Below are 16,331 nucleotides of genomic sequence, written 5' to 3'. Positions count from 1 at the left end.
TTATGGCTTTAACGACAAAAATGACAGGTATGACCTTTTAGAAGACCTGCAGTCCCACATGCTAGGGAGAGTGCCATTAGTTTTAGGAGGTGATTTTAACTGTATTTTAAGTCGAAAAGATAGAAAAAGAACAGGGGAAGATTTTAAAATTGACAAAACATCGGTTTTATTACAGGGCATATGCAGGGATTTTAAACTACAAGACTGTTTTAAAACCATGCATCCCAGAGAGGAGGGCTTCACCTGGTTCAGTGGTGATGGCACCAGAGCCTCTCGCATAGATTTTATTTTCACACGGGACTGCCCGCCGACCGATGCTAGATTGACCCCTGTTTTCTTTTCTGACCACCTGATGCTCTCCTGCACCCTTTCACTCTCTTCAGGTGTGACTTTTGGAAGTGGTCTGTGGAAACTCAACTGCTCCCTGCTTGAAGATCAACATCTAGTTCAGCAGTACAGGGAGCAGTACCGAGAGTGGCAGACCCTTCAAGACATGTACGATACACGAGCACACTGGTGGGAGATGGTGAAGGGAAAGACCCAGACTTTTTTCAGACAGGCAGGCAAAAAAAGAAAGGGCAAGGAGAACAGACGCATGATGGGACTGCAGAAGCGACTACAGCGCTATTTTAACCTCAACCAAAATGGAATGGATTTTAATGAAGAAATTAGAGAAATCAAATCAGAGATGTCGGTTTTAGCTGAAATTAAAAGCAAGGGTGTCATTTTAAGGAGCAGGGAACGGGAAATAGAGGAGGGTGAGAAGTGCACCAGGTATTTTTTTAAGAAAATTGTTAGTAAAGGGGGGACCATTTTAAAACTAAAAAAGGAAAACGGGTGCATAACAGAGAATATCGAAGAAATTAAACAGATTGTGGAAAATTTTTACGTAGAATTGTATAAAGAAAAGCCCATTAGAATAGACACCATGAATGAAGTTTTAAAATCCATCGATAAAAAAGTAAAAGACAGTGTGCTTTTAACCCAAGATTTTACCATTCTAGAGTTAAATAAATGTTTGTCAAGTTTTAAAAAAGGGAAGTCCCCAGGACAGGATGGACTTCCCTTGGAATTTTATTTGACCTTTTGGGACATTTTAGCACCTGATTTGATCGATGTTTTTAAAGACTTTGAGCACCTAGACCGACTTCCTGACAGTTTTAGAGTAGGGATAGTGACTCTACTGCACAAAAACAAAGACAAGACCGACCTGATGAACTGGAGACCTATCGCACTTTTAAACCTTGATTGTAAACTTTTTAGCAAACTTTTAGCCTCACGTATGTCCTTGTTTTTAAAGGGGGTGATTCACCCGGATCAAGGCTGTGCCATCCCAGGGAGGAAGATCACCGACAGCCTGGTACTGATCCGAGACACCATCTGTTACGCGAGAGACAGAAACATCCGGCTAGTAGTCCTAAATTTAGATTTTGAGAAAGCCTTCGATCGGGTCTCGCACCAGTACCTTTTCAAGGTACTGCAAAAAATGGGGTTCCCAGAAAGGTTTCTAGCTTGGGTGGGATTGCTGTATCGGGACATTACCAGCAAATTTGTGATTAACGGGCATTTGACAAAAGCAGTCGATATTAACTGCGGTGTCCGTCAGGGTTGTCCGTTATCTGCCCTCCTATACATAACATGTATAGAACCGCTGGCACAGATCTTGAGAAGGGATCAACGAATCAATGGGTTGGGAGTACCGGGGAGCGGGGGACTGGACACCAAGTGTATTTTATACATGGACGACGTGAACATTTTATGCACCGACCTTTTATCCGTCAACAGGACGCTGGACTTGACTGACTGGTTTGGACAGGCTTCTGGGTCAAAGTTGAACAAAAACAAGACCCAAGCCCAATTTTATGGACCGTGGACAGCGACTGAGATGACAGGACTCCCTTTGACTGTGACCCAGACTGACCAAAAAATACTGGGGATCAAATTTGACAGGGAGGGAGAAGGAACAACAAATTGGCCAGACGTGGTAGGGAAAGTAAAACAAAGACTAGGATATTGGGGACTTAGAGGACTGACTATTGAAGGAAAGGTTTTAATCATCAAAGCGGTGATTTTACCTTTGCTTTTACTCATCAGTTCTGTTTTTATCCCACCTAGGAGAGTGCTTTTAGATCTGGAGCGAGCCATCTTTTATTTCCTGTGGGGCTCCAAGTGGGAGAGACTGAGGAGGGAGGTCATGAAAAGGCCAAAAGAGAAAGGAGGAAAAGGAGTGCCTGACCTGTACTTGTTTTTAGGAAGCCGATACACCGCACTACACCTCAAACAAGCCACAGACCCATCCGGAAACCCCAAAACTACAGCCATGACACGTTTCTGGATGGGATCGTACCTCAGACGATTGAAGATTTTACCTACAGATCTTAAAGTACCCGTGTCTTTTAGCCTGCCACCAGCCTATGCTTTTATCCCGACGTTTTTAAAGCATTTTAAACTGGAGCAGGAGGAGCTGCATATTTTAACCAACCACCGTTCTCTGATCTCTGTTGTGCAGGAGCAGGAGCCAGTGAGTCCAGTGCGCGGGCTCGCATTTGGCGAGCCCTCAACAGTTTGGCGCAACGTGAACCATTCTGCTCTTCCAAACAGACTCCGGGACCTGTCATGGATGGTGGCTCATGAGATTCTCCCAGTCAGGTCCGTCATGCACTCCCGGGGCATGTCAACACGCTCAACCTGCCCCCGACCCGGTTGTGGCGCGCCAGAGTCGGTGAGGCATTTGCTCTGGGAGTGCAGCGCTGCCGTAGACCAGTGGGCAATGGCCGGCTCCTTGCAATTCCCGTACTTGCCAGCAAGGGAGGTCCTTACAGCACAACTGGTGCTCTATGGGGTGAGCCAAAAAACACTGAAGAAAGATGACTTTGCCCAGATGTGGCTCACCCTAGCCGCCATCAAAGACGCCATATGGACCTCCAGAAACTTGCTGGTAAGGAAGCACATGCAGATCCCCCCCGTGGCTGTGATCCGGATGGCTGTAGGCGGCAGGCCTAGGACACAGCCACAAAGAAGCATCGCCTCTGTGCCCATTCGGACGAAGGAGCCGGAGCCACACATGAAAAGGTCAAAGCAGCGGCGGCCTGGCTCTCCGGGTGAGGCAGGTGGGAAGGAGCAACAGGGTGAGGATCTCCTCTGAGCACCACGACAGGATCCCGAGAGACCAAATGTTTGGGGGAGCGGAATGAGTGACCCTGGGTAGGGACTCACTCTGCTCCTGCACAAAATTAGAAAGAAGAGAAGTTTTAAACCAATGCACTCCCTTTTAAAGATTTGGGACACTCCATGGTTTTCATTTGTGAGATGGATTTTATGTTTGACAACATGTAAAACCCCTTGAAATATTTGTTTTTAATGTTTTTAAAAAAAAAAACAAACAAACAAACAATGGTTTTACAACTATTTATCATAGTGTTGTGATTATAATGTACCCTTTGTATCTCAAGATGTAAACCTTCTTTGAAAAAACTTGAAATGAGTGTCAATAAATCTTTTCGAAAGAAAAAAAAAATCTGTTCTTATCAGTTTAATATCTGATATGTCCTCTACCCGAGGACAAACATATTAAACGGATTTTTAGAACTGGGAGCTGAAAAAGGGGCTTGCTCCGTTCACTCCACGCATCGACCTGGCATTGCAGTGCCGCCGGGAACGGTGCACCCTTCTCTGGCCGTGTGGAAAAGCAAGCAAGCAAGCAAGCAAGCAAACAATGACGCAAACGTACAGTTTCAAATGCCCCTCTGGCAGTGGCTGGAGGAAGGTGAGTCAACCTGCCCCACAGCTGATATCCCTCACGCGCCCTGGAAGGGCTGCTAGCCTCCAATCAACCCCGCATTTTCCCTGTATTTTGGTCCCCGGGGGCCTGCAAGCGCCTGATAACTTGAGAAATTTGTGGGGATTGCATGTTGAGGCCCAGACACTTTTCTCCACAGCCCGATTGGCTAGAGCCCGTGACAACATGGGGAGGGGGCGGGGATTTGGCAAGCTAAGAGAAGGCTACCGTGAGGGCGGTGACTGGGACCAATGGGGTCCTCGGCCGCTCTTGAGGAGAGGCCTGTACTGACTCTGGTTTCTCTTCATCACGCACAAGTCTTTCGCCTTTTACTAAAGACTTCCGTGGAGAGGAACACCAATGAGTTTAAGCTATTTTTGGCAGGCTCTGCCGTATGGCTGAGCCCTTTGAGTTTGTGAAAAGTCAAACAGCTGTCGAGGTCAGGAATGGGGAGGTGGGCGGAGGTGGTGAAAAGCAGCCATTGCTCCGCTCATGTCAAAAGCAGCCAACCGCGACCAGCGAGATTTGTGCCAAGAGCCTGGCTGGAACGCCAGACACTTTGGGCCCATCGCTTCTCGGCCTTTTGGCTAAGATCAAGTGTAGTATCTGTTCTTATCAGTTTAATATCTGATATGTCCTCTACCCGAGGACAAACATATTAAACGGATTTTTAGAACTGGGAGCTGAAAAAGGGGCTTGCCCCGTTCACTCCACGCATCGACCTGGCATTGCAGTGCCGCCGGGAACGGTGCACCCTTCTCTGGCCGTGTGGAAAAGCAAGCAAGCAAGCAAACAATGACGCAAACGTACAGTTTCAAATGCCCCTCTGGCAGTGGCTGGAGGAAGGTGAGTCAACCTGCCCCACAGCTGATATCCCTCACGCGCCCTGGAAGGGCTGCTAGCCTCCAATCAACCCCGCATTTTCCCTGTATTTTGGTCCCCGGGGGCCTGCAAGCGCCTGATAACTTGAGAAATTTGTGAGGATTGCATGTTGAGGCCCAGACACTTTTCTCCACAGCCCGATTGGCTAGAGCCCGTGACAACATGGGGAGGGGGCGGGGATTTGGCAAGCTAAGAGAAGGCTACCGTGAGGGCGGTGACTGGGACCAATGGGGTCCTCGGCCGCTCTTGAGGAGAGGCCTGTACTGACTCTGGTTTCTCTTCATCACGCACAAGTCTTTCACCTTTTACTAAAGACTTCCGTGGAGAGGAACACCAATGAGTTTAAGCTATTTTTGGCAGGCTCTGCCGTATGGCTGAGCCCTTTGAGTTTGTGAAAAGTCAAACAGCTGTCGAGGTCAGGAATGGGGAGGTGGGCGGAGGTGGTGAAAAGCAGCCATTGCTCCGCTCATGTCAAAAGCAGCCAACCGCGACCAGCGAGATTTGTGCCAAGAGCCTGGCTGGAACGCCAGACACTTTGGGCCCATCGCTTCTCGGCCTTTTGGCTAAGATCAAGTGTAGTATCTGTTCTTATCAGTTTAATATCTGATATGTCCTCTACCCAAGGACAAACATATTAAACGGATTTTTAGAACTGGGAGCTGAAAAAGGGGCTTGCTCCGTTCACTCCACGCATCGACCTGGCATTGCAGTGCCGCCGGGAACGGTGCACCCTTCTCTGGCCGTGTGGAAAAGCAAGCAAGCAAGCAAGCAAGCAAACAATGACGCAAACGTACAGTTTCAAATGCCCCTCTGGCAGTGGCTGGAGGAAGGTGAGTCAACCTGCCCCACAGCTGATATCCCTCACGCGCCCTGGAAGGGCTGCTAGCCTCCAATCAACCCCGCATTTTCCCTGTATTTTGGTCCCCGGGGGCCTGCAAGCGCCTGATAACTTGAGAAATTTGTGGGGATTGCATGTTGAGGCCCAGACACTTTTCTCCACAGCCCGATTGGCTAGAGCCCGTGACAACATGGGGAGGGGGCGGGGATTTGGCAAGCTAAGAGAAGGCTACCGTGAGGGCGGTGACTGGGACCAATGGGGTCCTCGGCCGCTCTTGAGGAGAGGCCTGTACTGACTCTGGTTTCTCTTCATCACGCACAAGTCTTTCGCCTTTTACTAAAGACTTCCGTGGAGAGGAACACCAATGAGTTTAAGCTATTTTTGGCAGGCTCTGCCGTATGGCTGAGCCCTTTGAGTTTGTGAAAAGTCAAACAGCTGTCGAGGTCAGGAATGGGGAGGTGGGCGGAGGTGGTGAAAAGCAGCCATTGCTCCGCTCATGTCAAAAGCAGCCAACCGCGACCAGCGAGATTTGTGCCAAGAGCCTGGCTGGAACGCCAGACACTTTGGGCCCATCGCTTCTCGGCCTTTTGGCTAAGATCAAGTGTAGTATTCGTGGAGAGATTTTTCTTTTTTGATCTGGGCGACACTTCTATGGAAGCGATGGCCAGTATGGGCTCTCCTGTGCAGGTTATCCCTAAGGTTGGGTTGAGGTTCACGCTTCGTTTCCAGGCAATCGTGACAGAAGAAGATGCTGTTTCAAGATCGTGGTTCTGCAAGAGGGTCATCATGGGCCAGCTTCTTTTGACGGTGGAGGATGTCTTGTGCATTCAATGGAACCAACAGGAAAAAGCTTTTGATGTCACCCTGAGGAATGAGGAGGTGTACAGAAAGGTGTCTGAAAATTGTTCGGCTGGAGCTGGGGTAAGGCCCCTTGCCTGCTACAAGATTTTGAGTTTGGACAGACCTAATTTCAGGCAGATCACAGTTCACATGTTTAACCCGTTTGTGACTGATCTTGCCTTGGCTGATTTCCTGGGCCGGTATGGAGAAGTGGTGTCAGCAGCAAGATATGTTAATGATCCAATGGGGTTTTGGACTGGCAGACGGCAGTTCCAGGTGTTGCTCAAGCCTGAGCCAGAAGGGCCTGGTGGTCTCAGACATCCACCCGCCTTTTTTAGTCTCGGTGGGGACCGTGGCTATTTGTTCTATTCGAGGCAACCGTCTTTCTGTCGGCAGTGTAGGCAGTCTGGCCACACGGAGGCAGGATGCACTGGGGTCTGCTGCCGTTTCTGTGGTCAGGGGGGACACGAGGCTAAAGACTGCACTGCACTGAAGGCCTGTCATGGATGTGGTGGACTTGATCACCTCTATCGGAGCTGTCCTGGCCGTAGGAGAACCTTTGCAGAAGTAGCTGGGGCCACTGGAGGGCAGGGTAAGGCTCAAGACTTTGGAGGGACTTTCGTGCCAATGGGCAATACGTCAATTGATCCACAGCAAGCGGATCAGCTTCCAGGCCCTTCTGGGAGTAGAGTGGACTCTGTATCCAAGGTGCAGGGACTTGCCAGTGTTGCTGGAGAAGTCAGTGTGGACCAGGTGCCCTCGGGGATTACGGACACGGTCCCCACTGGTGCCGCTCCCACCGAGCCAAAGCAAGGAGCACGAAGAGGTTTGAAGGTGTTGGAGGAGGGTCTCTCGATTGAAAAGGGGGAGTGTGAGCAGGTGGTGAAGAGTAAAAGGTCAAAGAGGGAGAGGGAGGGAGAGGGGAGGGGGCAGGCCGCAGAGGTGGGGGTTGATGTGGGTAGGGCTGATGGAATACAACAGGGGGGGGAAACGGTTAGAGGAGGGGCCCGGGGGCGGGATGCAATAGATACAGGTCAGGGGTTGGAGCATGTCTCAGGGGTTTTGGGTGAGGAGCCACCAGCTGGGTTGGAGCTTGATTTTGAGCTTTCTCCCGGTTTGCTCCTATTGTCGTCTCCTTTGAGTGAGGACGCATACGAGGGACCAAAAAGGCCTTCATCCTCACCAAATGCTGTTCCCTTTTCCTGGGCGGACCAGATGGATAGTGAAGGAGATGATCTGTATTCACAGTAGGGGGGGGGACTGTTTTGTTTTCTTTTTGTTTTTGTTTGAGTGTAAGCATCTGTAATTTAAAATGTTCTCCTTTGATGTTCTTTCTCTGAATGTGAGGGGAATGAGGAACACTGTTAAAAGAAGGATCGTTTTCGAATTTGTTAGCTCTTTGCGTGTAGCTTTTTGTTTGTTGCAGGAAGTCCACTTACGGGATATGGGGGATGTTGGGTGTTTTAGAAGGGAATGGACCAGAGGGGACTCAGTCTGGAGCATAGGGGGTGTTCACTCTACAGGAGTTGGGATTTTGTTTGGTTTTAAGGAGATTAAAGTGGAGGGTGTTTTTGTTATTGTCCAGGGGAGAATAATGGGTGCGGACATCTCCTGGGGAACAAACACGCTGAGAATCATTGTGGTCTATGGACCACAATCCTCAGCAGAGCGGAAAGAAATGTTTGGGATGCTGGAGCCGCACCTTGTCACCAACAGGCAGGTCATCATAGGGGGTGATTTTAATGTAGAGTTAGGAAAGGGGGGTGATGCCAGCGACCTGTACATTTCTAATCTTTTGAATAGTTTTGGTTTGGTCGATGGGGCGAGGGTGGTCAGGCCACTCATGGATGGTCCCACTTGGCGTAATTCGCAGGGGATCTTTAAGCGTTTAGATTATGTATTTTTTGTTAAGACCTTGAAGTTGGTTGCAGGAAGGGTGCTCCCGGTTTGCTTTTCGGATCATGATGGTTTGCTGTTTACGGTGAGTTTGGATTTGCCAGTCTTCGGGCCTGGGTTTTGGCGCTTAAATATTAGTGTGCTGGAGGAGGACTTGTTTAGTCAACAGTTTCTTTGGTTTTTTAAGGGTCTTATGGGACTCAAACCGCTGTGCCAGGGGTTGTTAGAGTGGTGGGAGGTGGCTAAGGAGAGGATGAAGATATTTTGTTTAAGTTATTGTCAGAGAAAGGCTGGAATGGCAAAGAGGGAGGTGGTCCATCTCCAGCACCGCCTTGAACTCGAGTATGCTAGGGGTAACTGTAAAGGTGCTGTAGACCATCAAGTTTGCGCATCCTTGAAAGCAAGTCTGAGACATATTTTTGAGGGTAGGGCCCGCGCATACCTGGTGCGGTCACGTCTGCAGTTCATTGAACAGTCAGAGACATGTTCGGCTGCTTTTTTTGGCTCCATACGGGCTGATAGGGCGAAGCAGCTGGTGTCAGGAGTTAGGAATAAACAGGGCAGGGTTGTGGTGGACACCTGCGAGATGGTGTGTGTCGCTACAGATCATTTCCGTGATGTTTTCACGGAGCGAGCGGTAGACATAGGAGGGGGAGGGGTGTTCCTGGATTTGCTGAACCAGCAGGTGCCAGGGAACATAGTGCGGGCTTTGGAGGCCCCACTGACCCTCAAAGAGCTTGAAGGTGCTCTCTGTAGGATGAACAGGCGCAAGGTGCCAGGCATTGATGGGTTGCCGGTAGAGTTCTATGTTAAGTTTTGGGACATACTTGGGCCAGTATTGTTGGAGGTGTTGACTGAGGTGCTCTGTACGGGGAAAATGGGGAGGTCTATGGCGACTGGAGTTATCTCCCTTCTGTTTAAGAAAGGGGATCGCGCTGATATGGATAACTGGCGACCGCTGTCCATGCTGTGCGTAGACTATAAGCTCCTGGCTAAGGTTCTGGCAGACCGGTTAAGCGTGGCCCTGCCACATGTGGTCCATGTGGACCAGACATGTGCAGTGCCAGGGCGCTCAGTAAGATGGAACCTGCAACTCTTACGGGATGCTGTGGCTTGGGCTGAGGATAGGCATCTGCCGCTTATGCTGGTCGGTCTTGATCAAGCAAAGGCCTTTGACAGAGTACATTGGGGTTTTATGTTTAGTGTACTGGAAAGGCTAGGTTTCGGTCAGGTTTTTGTAGGGTGGCTGCGCACATTGTATAGGGGTGCGGGGAGCAGGGTTTTGGTTAATGGGCACCTGGGGGAGGCTTTTAGTTTGTACTCTGGGGTGAGACAGGGTTGCCCGCTCTCACCGCTGCTCTATGTGCTTTACATGGAGCCATTAGCAGCTGCCATTCGGGCTGATTCTGGAGTGAGAGGTTTTTTTGTGCCTGGCAGTGGGGGTCTGCGAGTCAAGCTGTCTCAGCAGGCTCTGCCGTATGGCTGAGCCCTTTGAGTTTGTGAAAAGTCAAACAGCTGTCGAGGTCAGGAATGGGGAGGTGGGCGGAGGTGGTGAAAAGCAGCCATTGCTCCGCTCATGTCAAAAGCAGCCAACCGCGACCAGCGAGATTTGTGCCAAGAGCCTGGCTGGAACGCCAGACACTTTGGGCCCATCGCTTCTCGGCCTTTTGGCTAAGATCAAGTGTAGTATCTTTTCTTATCAGTTTAATATCTGATATGTCCTCTACCCGAGGACAAACATATTAAACGGATTTTTAGAACTGGGAGCTGAAAAAGGGGCTTGCTCCGTTCACTCCACGCATCGACCTGGCATTGCAGTGCCGCCGGGAACGGTGCACCCTTCTCTGGCTGTGTGGAAAAGCAAGCAAGCAAGCAAGCAAGCAAGCAAGCAAGCAAGCAAACAATGACGCAAACGTACAGTTTCAAATGCCCCTCTGGCAGTGGCTGGAGGAAGGTGAGTCAACCTGCCCCACAGCTGATATCCCTCACGCGCCCTGGAAGGGCTGCTAGCCTCCAATCAACCCCGCATTTTCCCTGTATTTTGGTCCCCGGGGGCCTGCAAGCGCCTGATAACTTGAGAAATTTGTGGGGATTGCATGTTGAGGCCCAGACACTTTTCTCCACAGCCCGATTGGCTAGAGCCCGTGACAACATGGGGAGGGGGCGGGGATTTGGCAAGCTAAGAGAAGGCTACCGTGAGGGCGGTGACTGGGACCAATGGGGTCCTCGGCCGCTCTTGAGGAGAGGCCTGTACTGACTCTGGTTTCTCTTCATCACGCACAAGTCTTTCGCCTTTTACTAAAGACTTCCGTGGAGAGGAACACCAATGAGTTTAAGCTATTTTTGGCAGGCTCTGCCGTATGGCTGAGCCCTTTGAGTTTGTGAAAAGTCAAACAGCTGTCGAGGTCAGGAATGGGGAGGTGGGCGGAGGTGGTGAAAAGCAGCCATTGCTCCGCTCATGTCAAAAGCAGCCAACCGCGACCAGCGAGATTTGTGCCAAGAGCCTGGCTGGAACGCCAGACACTTTGGGCCCATCGCTTCTCGGCCTTTTGGCTAAGATCAAGTGTAGTATCTGTTCTTATCAGTTTAATATCTGATATGTCCTCTACCCGAGGACAAACATATTAAACGGATTTTTAGAACTGGGAGCTGAAAAAGGGGCTTGCTCCGTTCACTCCACGCATCGACCTGGCATTGCAGTGCCGCCGGGAACGGTGCACCCTTCTCTGGCCGTGTGGAAAAGCAAGCAAGCAAGCAAGCAAGCAAGCAAGCAAACAATGACGCAAACGTACAGTTTCAAATGCCCCTCTGGCAGTGGCTGGAGGAAGGTGAGTCAACCTGCCCCACAGCTGATATCCCTCACGCGCCCTGGAAGGGCTGCTAGCCTCCAATCAACCCCGCATTTTCCCTGTATTTTGGTCCCCGGGGGCCTGCAAGCGCCTGATAACTTGAGAAATTTGTGGGGATTGCATGTTGAGGCCCAGACACTTTTCTCCACAGCCCGATTGGCTAGAGCCCGTGACAACATGGGGAGGGGGCGGGGATTTGGCAAGCTAAGAGAAGGCTACCGTGAGGGCGGTGACTGGGACCAATGGGGTCCTCGGCCGCTCTTGAGGAGAGGCCTGTACTGACTCTGGTTTCTCTTCATCACGCACAAGTCTTTCGCCTTTTACTAAAGACTTCCGTGGAGAGGAACACCAATGAGTTTAAGCTATTTTTGGCAGGCTCTGCCGTATGGCTGAGCCCCTTGAGTTTGTGAAAAGTCAAACAGCTGTCGAGGTCAGGAATGGGGAGGTGGGCGGAGGTGGTGAAAAGCAGCCATTGCTCCGCTCATGTCAAAAGCAGCCAACCGCGACCAGCGAGATTTGTGCCAAGAGCCTGGCTGGAACGCCAGACACTTTGGGCCCATCGCTTCTCGGCCTTTTGGCTAAGATCAAGTGTAGTATCTGTTCTTATCAGTTTAATATCTGATATGTCCTCTATCCGAGGACAAACATATTAAACGGATTTTTAGAACTGGGAGCTGAAAAAGGGGCTTGCTCCGTTCACTCCACGCATCGACCTGGCATTGCAGTGCCGCCGGGAACGGTGCACCCTTCTCTGGCCGTGTGGAAAAGCAAGCAAGCAAGCAAGCAAGCAAGCAAACAATGACGCAAACGTACAGTTTCAAATGCCCCTCTGGCAGTGGCTGGAGGAAGGTGAGTCAACCTGCCCCACAGCTGATATCCCTCACGCGCCCTGGAAGGGCTGCTAGCCTCCAATCAACCCCGCATTTTCCCTGTATTTTGGTCCCCGGGGGCCTGCAAGCGCCTGATAACTTGAGAAATTTGTGGGGATTGCATGTTGAGGCCCAGACACTTTTCTCCACAGCCCGATTGGCTAGAGCCCGTGACAACATGGGGAGGGGGCGGGGATTTGGCAAGCTAAGAGAAGGCTACCGTGAGGGCGGTGACTGGGACCAATGGGGTCCTCGGCCGCTCTTGAGGAGAGGCCTGTACTGACTCTGGTTTTTCTTCATCACGCACAAGTCTTTCGCCTTTTACTAAAGACTTCCGTGGAGAGGAACACCAATGAGTTTAAGCTATTTTTGGCAGGCTCTGCCGTATGGCTGAGCCCTTTGAGTTTGTGAAAAGTCAAACAGCTGTCGAGGTCAGGAATGGGGAGGTGGGCGGAGGTGGTGAAAAGCAGCCATTGCTCCGCTCATGTCAAAAGCAGCCAACCGCGACCAGCGAGATTTGTGCCAAGAGCCTGGCTGGAACGCCAGACACTTTGGGCCCATCGCTTCTCGGCCTTTTGGCTAAGATCAAGTGTAGTATCTGTTCTTATCAGTTTAATATCTGATATGTCCTCTACCCGAGGACAAACATATTAAACGGATTTTTAGAACTGGGAGCTGAAAAAGGGGCTTGCTCCGTTCACTCCACGCATCGACCTGGCATTGCAGTGCCGCCGGGAACGGTGTACCCTTCTCTGGCCGTGTGGAAAAGCAAGCAAGCAAGCAAGCAAGCAAACAATGACGCAAACGTACAGTTTCAAATGCCCCTCTGGCAGTGGCTGGAGGAAGGTGAGTCAACCTGCCCCACAGCTGATATCCCTCACGCGCCCTGGAAGGGCTGCTAGCCTCCAATCAACCCCGCATTTTCCCTGTATTTTGGTCCCCGGGGGCCTGCAAGCGCCTGATAACTTGAGAAATTTGTGGGGATTGCATGTTGAGGCCCAGACACTTTTCTCCACAGCCCGATTGGCTAGAGCCCGTGACAACATGGGGAGGGGGCGGGGATTTGGCAAGCTAAGAGAAGGCTACCGTGAGGGCGGTGACTGGGACCAATGGGGTCCTCGGCCGCTCTTGAGGAGAGGCCTGTACTGACTCTGGTTTCTCTTCATCACGCACAAGTCTTTCGCCTTTTACTAAAGACTTCCGTGGAGAGGAACACCAATGAGTTTAAGCTATTTTTGGCAGGCTCTGCCGTATGGCTGAGCCCTTTGAGTTTGTGAAAAGTCAAACAGCTGTCGAGGTCAGGAATGGGGAGGTGGGCGGAGGTGGTGAAAAGCAGCCATTGCTCCGCTCATGTCAAAAGCAGCCAACCGCGACCAGCGAGATTTGTGCCAAGAGCCTGGCTGGAACGCCAGACACTTTGGGCCCATCGCTTCTCGGCCTTTTGGCTAAGATCAAGTGTAGTATCTGTTCTTATCAGTTTAATATCTGATATGTCCTCTACCCGAGGACAAACATATTAAACGGATTTTTAGAACTGGGAGCTGAAAAAGGGGCTTGCTCCGTTCACTCCACGCATCGACCTGGCATTGCAGTGCCGCCGGGAACGGTGCACCCTTCTCTGGCCGTGTGGAAAAGCAAGCAAGCAAGCAAGCAAGCAAACAATGACGCAAACGTACAGTTTCAAATGCCCCTCTGGCAGTGGCTGGAGGAAGGTGAGTCAACCTGCCCCACAGCTGATATCCCTCACGCGCCCTGGAAGGGCTGCTAGCCTCCAATCAACCCCGCATTTTCCCTGTATTTTGGTCCCCGGGGGCCTGCAAGCGCCTGATAACTTGAGAAATTTGTGGGGATTGCATGTTGAGGCCCAGACACTTTTCTCCACAGCCCGATTGGCTAGAGCCCGTGACAACATGGGGAGGGGGCGGGGATTTGGCAAGCTAAGAGAAGGCTACCGTGAGGGCGGTGACTGGGACCAATGGGGTCCTCGGCCGCTCTTGAGGAGAGGCCTGTACTGACTCTGGTTTCTCTTCATCACGCACAAGTCTTTCGCCTTTTACTAAAGACTTCCGTGGAGAGGAACACCAATGAGTTTAAGCTATTTTTGGCAGGCTCTGCCGTATGGCTGAGCCCTTTGAGTTTGTGAAAAGTCAAACAGCTGTCGAGGTCAGGAATGGGGAGGTGGGCGGAGGTGGTGAAAAGCAGCCATTGCTCCGCTCATGTCAAAAGCAGCCAACCGCGACCAGCGAGATTTGTGCCAAGAGCCTGGCTGGAACGCCAGACACTTTGGGCCCATCGCTTCTCGGCCTTTTGGCTAAGATCAAGTGTAGTATCTGTTCTTATCAGTTTAATATCTGATATGTCCTCTACCCGAGGACAAACATATTAAACGGATTTTTAGAACTGGGAGCTGAAAAAGGGGCTTGCTCCGTTCACTCCACGCATCGACCTGGCATTGCAGTGCCGCCGGGAACGGTGCACCCTTCTCTGGCCGTGTGGAAAAGCAAGCAAGCAAGCAAGCAAACAATGACGCAAACGTACAGTTTCAAATGCCCCTCTGGCAGTGGCTGGAGGAAGGTGAGTCAACCTGCCCCACAGCTGATATCCCTCACGCGCCCTGGAAGGGCTGCTAGCCTCCAATCAACCCCGCATTTTCCCTGTATTTTGGTCCCCGGGGGCCTGCAAGCGCCTGATAACTTGAGAAATTTGTGGGGATTGCATGTTGAGGCCCAGACACTTTTCTCCACAGCCCGATTGGCTAGAGCCCGTGACAACATGGGGAGGGGGCGGGGATTTGGCAAGCTAAGAGAAGGCTACCGTGAGGGCGGTGACTGGGACCAATGGGGTCCTCGGCCGCTCTTGAGGAGAGGCCTGTACTGACTCTGGTTTCTCTTCATCACGCACAAGTCTTTCGCCTTTTACTAAAGACTTCCGTGGAGAGGAACACCAATGAGTTTAAGCTATTTTTGGCAGGCTCTGCCGTATGGCTGAGCCCTTTGAGTTTGTGAAAAGTCAAACAGCTGTCGAGGTCAGGAATGGGGAGGTGGGCGGAGGTGGTGAAAAGCAGCCATTGCTCCGCTCATGTCAAAAGCAGCCAACCGCGACCAGCGAGATTTGTGCCAAGAGCCTGGCTGGAACGCCAGACACTTTGGGCCCATCGCTTCTCGGCCTTTTGGCTAAGATCAAGTGTAGTATCTGTTCTTATCAGTTTAATATCTGATATGTCCTCTACCCGAGGACAAACATATTAAACGGATTTTTAGAACTGGGAGCTGAAAAAGGGGCTTGCCCCGTTCACTCCACGCATCGACCTGGCATTGCAGTGCCGCCGGGAACGGTGCACCCTTCTCTGGCCGTGTGGAAAAGCAAGCAAGCAAGCAAGCAATGACGCAAACGTACAGTTTCAAATGCCCCTCTGGCAGTGGCTGGAGGAAGGTGAGTCAACCTGCCCCACAGCTGATATCCCTCACGCGCCCTGGAAGGGCTGCTAGCCTCCAATCAACCCCGCATTTTCCCTGTATTTTGGTCCCCGGGGGCCTGCAAGCGCCTGATAACTTGAGAAATTTGTGGGGATTGCATGTTGAGGCCCAGACACTTTTCTCCACAGCCCGATTGGCTAGAGCCCGTGACAACATGGGGAGGGGGCGGGGATTTGGCAAGCTAAGAGAAGGCTACCGTGAGGGCGGTGACTGGGACCAATGGGGTCCTCGGCCGCTCTTGAGGAGAGGCCTGTACTGACTCTGGTTTCTCTTCATCACGCACAAGTCTTTCGCCTTTTACTAAAGACTTCCGTGGAGAGGAACACCAATGAGTTTAAGCTATTTTTGGCAGGCTCTGCTGTATGGCTGAGCCCTTTGAGTTTGTGAAAAGTCAAACAGCTGTCGAGGTCAGGAATGGGGAGGTGGGCGGAGGTGGTGAAAAGCAGCCATTGCTCCGCTCATGTCAAAAGCAGCCATCCGCGACCAGCGAGATTTGTGCCAAGAGCCTGGCTGGAACGCCAGACACTTTGGGCCCATCGCTTCTCGGCCTTTTGGCTAAGATCAAGTGTAGTATCTGTTCTTATCAGTTTAATATCTGATATGTCCTCTACCCGAGGACAAACATATTAAACGGATTTTTAGAACTGGGAGCTGAAAAAGGGGCTTGCTCCGTTCACTCCACGCATCGACCTGGCATTGCAGTGCCGCCGGGAACGGTGCACCCTTCTCTGGCCGTGTGGAAAAGCAAGCAAGCAAGCAAGCAAGCAAACAATGACGCAAACGTACAGTTTCAAATGCCCCTCTGGCAGTGGCTGGAGGAAGGTGAGTCAACCTGCCCCACAGCTGATATCCCTCACGCGCCCTGGAAGGGCTGCTAGCCTCCAATCAACCCCGCATTTTCCC

The 16,331-nt window shown here is 51.3% G+C and overlaps 20 non-coding genes and 2 pseudogenes across 20 annotated transcripts; all 22 read left to right on the top strand.

Annotated features, from left to right (window-relative positions):
• Positions 1-3,492: 3,492 nt before the first annotated feature.
• Positions 3,493-3,671, top strand: LOC139619721 (U2 spliceosomal RNA; annotated as a pseudogene).
• A 395-nt stretch (positions 3,672-4,066) lies between these two features.
• Positions 4,067-4,181, top strand: LOC139619099 (U5 spliceosomal RNA). The gene has a single exon (XR_011690104.1). It is a non-coding gene; the product is annotated as a U5 spliceosomal RNA (small nuclear RNA).
• A 164-nt stretch (positions 4,182-4,345) lies between these two features.
• LOC139619111 (U2 spliceosomal RNA) lies at positions 4,346-4,537 on the top strand. Its single transcript, XR_011690118.1, has one exon. It is a non-coding gene; the product is annotated as a U2 spliceosomal RNA (small nuclear RNA).
• Positions 4,538-4,924: 387 nt separating this feature from the next.
• On the top strand, positions 4,925-5,039 carry LOC139619362 (U5 spliceosomal RNA). The gene has a single exon (XR_011690361.1). It is a non-coding gene; the product is annotated as a U5 spliceosomal RNA (small nuclear RNA).
• Positions 5,040-5,203: 164 nt separating this feature from the next.
• LOC139619630 (U2 spliceosomal RNA) lies at positions 5,204-5,395 on the top strand. Its single transcript, XR_011690620.1, has one exon. It is a non-coding gene; the product is annotated as a U2 spliceosomal RNA (small nuclear RNA).
• A 395-nt stretch (positions 5,396-5,790) lies between these two features.
• Positions 5,791-5,905, top strand: LOC139619098 (U5 spliceosomal RNA). The gene has a single exon (XR_011690103.1). It is a non-coding gene; the product is annotated as a U5 spliceosomal RNA (small nuclear RNA).
• A 164-nt stretch (positions 5,906-6,069) lies between these two features.
• Positions 6,070-6,148, top strand: LOC139618749 (U2 spliceosomal RNA; annotated as a pseudogene).
• A 3,737-nt stretch (positions 6,149-9,885) lies between these two features.
• On the top strand, positions 9,886-10,077 carry LOC139619640 (U2 spliceosomal RNA). The gene has a single exon (XR_011690630.1). It is a non-coding gene; the product is annotated as a U2 spliceosomal RNA (small nuclear RNA).
• Positions 10,078-10,488: 411 nt separating this feature from the next.
• Positions 10,489-10,603, top strand: LOC139619097 (U5 spliceosomal RNA). The gene has a single exon (XR_011690102.1). It is a non-coding gene; the product is annotated as a U5 spliceosomal RNA (small nuclear RNA).
• A 164-nt stretch (positions 10,604-10,767) lies between these two features.
• On the top strand, positions 10,768-10,959 carry LOC139619491 (U2 spliceosomal RNA). The gene has a single exon (XR_011690484.1). It is a non-coding gene; the product is annotated as a U2 spliceosomal RNA (small nuclear RNA).
• Positions 10,960-11,362: 403 nt separating this feature from the next.
• On the top strand, positions 11,363-11,477 carry LOC139619096 (U5 spliceosomal RNA). Its single transcript, XR_011690101.1, has one exon. It is a non-coding gene; the product is annotated as a U5 spliceosomal RNA (small nuclear RNA).
• A 164-nt stretch (positions 11,478-11,641) lies between these two features.
• On the top strand, positions 11,642-11,833 carry LOC139619353 (U2 spliceosomal RNA). Its single transcript, XR_011690352.1, has one exon. It is a non-coding gene; the product is annotated as a U2 spliceosomal RNA (small nuclear RNA).
• Positions 11,834-12,232: 399 nt separating this feature from the next.
• Positions 12,233-12,347, top strand: LOC139619327 (U5 spliceosomal RNA). Its single transcript, XR_011690327.1, has one exon. It is a non-coding gene; the product is annotated as a U5 spliceosomal RNA (small nuclear RNA).
• A 164-nt stretch (positions 12,348-12,511) lies between these two features.
• Positions 12,512-12,703, top strand: LOC139619605 (U2 spliceosomal RNA). The gene has a single exon (XR_011690597.1). It is a non-coding gene; the product is annotated as a U2 spliceosomal RNA (small nuclear RNA).
• Positions 12,704-13,098: 395 nt separating this feature from the next.
• On the top strand, positions 13,099-13,213 carry LOC139619095 (U5 spliceosomal RNA). Its single transcript, XR_011690100.1, has one exon. It is a non-coding gene; the product is annotated as a U5 spliceosomal RNA (small nuclear RNA).
• Positions 13,214-13,377: 164 nt separating this feature from the next.
• LOC139619489 (U2 spliceosomal RNA) lies at positions 13,378-13,569 on the top strand. The gene has a single exon (XR_011690482.1). It is a non-coding gene; the product is annotated as a U2 spliceosomal RNA (small nuclear RNA).
• Positions 13,570-13,964: 395 nt separating this feature from the next.
• On the top strand, positions 13,965-14,079 carry LOC139619094 (U5 spliceosomal RNA). The gene has a single exon (XR_011690099.1). It is a non-coding gene; the product is annotated as a U5 spliceosomal RNA (small nuclear RNA).
• Positions 14,080-14,243: 164 nt separating this feature from the next.
• Positions 14,244-14,435, top strand: LOC139619488 (U2 spliceosomal RNA). Its single transcript, XR_011690481.1, has one exon. It is a non-coding gene; the product is annotated as a U2 spliceosomal RNA (small nuclear RNA).
• Positions 14,436-14,826: 391 nt separating this feature from the next.
• On the top strand, positions 14,827-14,941 carry LOC139619093 (U5 spliceosomal RNA). The gene has a single exon (XR_011690098.1). It is a non-coding gene; the product is annotated as a U5 spliceosomal RNA (small nuclear RNA).
• A 164-nt stretch (positions 14,942-15,105) lies between these two features.
• On the top strand, positions 15,106-15,297 carry LOC139619100 (U2 spliceosomal RNA). Its single transcript, XR_011690105.1, has one exon. It is a non-coding gene; the product is annotated as a U2 spliceosomal RNA (small nuclear RNA).
• A 387-nt stretch (positions 15,298-15,684) lies between these two features.
• LOC139618785 (U5 spliceosomal RNA) lies at positions 15,685-15,801 on the top strand. The gene has a single exon (XR_011689796.1). It is a non-coding gene; the product is annotated as a U5 spliceosomal RNA (small nuclear RNA).
• A 162-nt stretch (positions 15,802-15,963) lies between these two features.
• LOC139619487 (U2 spliceosomal RNA) lies at positions 15,964-16,155 on the top strand. Its single transcript, XR_011690480.1, has one exon. It is a non-coding gene; the product is annotated as a U2 spliceosomal RNA (small nuclear RNA).
• The last annotated feature ends 176 nt before the right edge of the window (positions 16,156-16,331 follow it).

This window comes from Trachinotus anak, unplaced genomic scaffold (assembly GCF_046630095.1).
Source record: "Trachinotus anak isolate AG129_WGS33_773 ecotype Australia unplaced genomic scaffold, CSIRO_AGI_Tana_v1 ptg000003l, whole genome shotgun sequence".
Classification (NCBI taxonomy): Eukaryota; Metazoa; Chordata; class Actinopteri; order Carangiformes; family Carangidae; genus Trachinotus; species Trachinotus anak.
Note: the sequence above shows the minus strand (reverse complement) of the source record. Positions and strands in the feature narration are given on the sequence as shown.